The sequence below is a fragment of the Gavialis gangeticus genome, unplaced genomic scaffold (genome assembly GCF_001723915.1).
Source record: "Gavialis gangeticus isolate Ggan-Ray unplaced genomic scaffold, GavGan_comp1, whole genome shotgun sequence".
NCBI classification, from domain to species: domain Eukaryota; kingdom Metazoa; phylum Chordata; order Crocodylia; family Gavialidae; genus Gavialis; species Gavialis gangeticus.
The window spans coordinates 6,436,233-6,437,661 of record NW_017729027.1 but is presented as its reverse complement, the minus strand read 5'-3'; the positions used below and the strand labels follow the sequence as shown (position 1 = coordinate 6,437,661).

General features: G+C 41.1%; 1 protein-coding gene across 17 annotated transcripts in view; it reads right to left on the bottom strand.

Annotated features, from left to right (window-relative positions):
* Positions 1–1,429, bottom strand: part of SNAP91 (synaptosome associated protein 91) — a 182,792-nt gene that overhangs the window by 2,368 nt on the left and 178,995 nt on the right. The gene's annotated exons all lie outside the window — the stretch shown is intronic.

The window sequence follows — 1,429 nt, the reverse complement described above, 5'->3', positions numbered from 1 at the left end:
CAAGCACCGTCAGGAGTGACCAGGAATAACGGTCACAAGCTGGCAGAGGTTTAGGTTAGACATCAGGAGGAGCTAATTTCACAGTCAGGGCAGCTAGGGTCTGGAACCAACTTCCAAGAGAGGTGGTGCAGGCTCCTACCCTGGGGGTTTTTAAGAGGAGGTTAGATGAACACCTTGCTGGGGTTGTTTGACCCCAGTCCTCTTTCCTGGCATGGCAGGGGGTTGGACTAGATGATCTGCTCAGGTCCCTTCCGACCCTAGCAACTATGAAACTATGAAGAATTTGAAGTACATTAAAAATTGTTTGCAGAGCACCCCTAAAAGATAAACTCAGTATAGGAGAAATAACATTCCAGTCATTTCTATAAAACCATACACGAAGCGTGCTCTTTTACCAGAAGAAGTGACAAGTCTTTGGCTTTGGACACAACATGTTTACTCCGAAGTTACTTACAGCATTTTTGTACGCTTACCCACATTACATCAGGATTATGAGTGGACAGGTGCATAAGGGTAGCTGCACCTTTCAATGACATGTTTGGGAGAGCAAACAACAAACTTGCTGACCTTAAGCAAGCAGCTACCTTGGGATAAACTATTGGCAGACAACCCCAGTATAACTTACAACAGTAAGATTTTCCCTGTGATTTTTGGCAGGGTCATTCATATCAGATTCAGGGAATACCAGTCCTTCATGTCAAATGAAGTCAGCTTCACAATGCAATAAGAGGTTAACATTTAAAAACTGAACATTTCCATGATAGTTATTTAAATGAATAAACAAAAACTGAGAAGTTAGTTACAGGTTTTTACAACTTCACTACTACAAAATCAAAATCTTAAAGAGATTTAAATTTTTAACAAGAATATAGCAAATTCCCTAACGAAATCTTAAGTCATGATGGGACTACTTTTCTATAATTTTGCCTGTCAATTTTAACAAATAGCCATAGTTTGGCCCTTTGCTGCAAATTAAAAGAGCTTTACATTTGTACCTCCTATTTCTAGAAAAATAAAATTGCAACTGGGAAACAATACATATTCCCAACCAACATTAAAAAACAAACAAACAAACAGGATGCTTGTAGCAGCATTTTGTATTGTACTAGCCAACTGTTGCAAACCAGATGCATAGTAGGGCTGTGCGAAGCTTTGGTTGCCAATTCGATTTGGCAGAGATTCGGCCCGATTTGGTGGCTGAATCTCTGAATCCAAATCAGGAGATCCCTTAATCTCTCTGAATTGAATCAGAATCCTCCAAAATCAATTTGGAGAGATTTGGAAAGACTCAGCAATTCGGGCATAGACACAGCTTTAAATGTTTTTTCTACATACCTTAAGGTACTAGGCAGCTCATGAATGCTGCGATGCTGGGGTGAATGGAGCATCCCACAGGAGTGTGTGTGTGGGGGCGGGGGGGGGGGTTCCC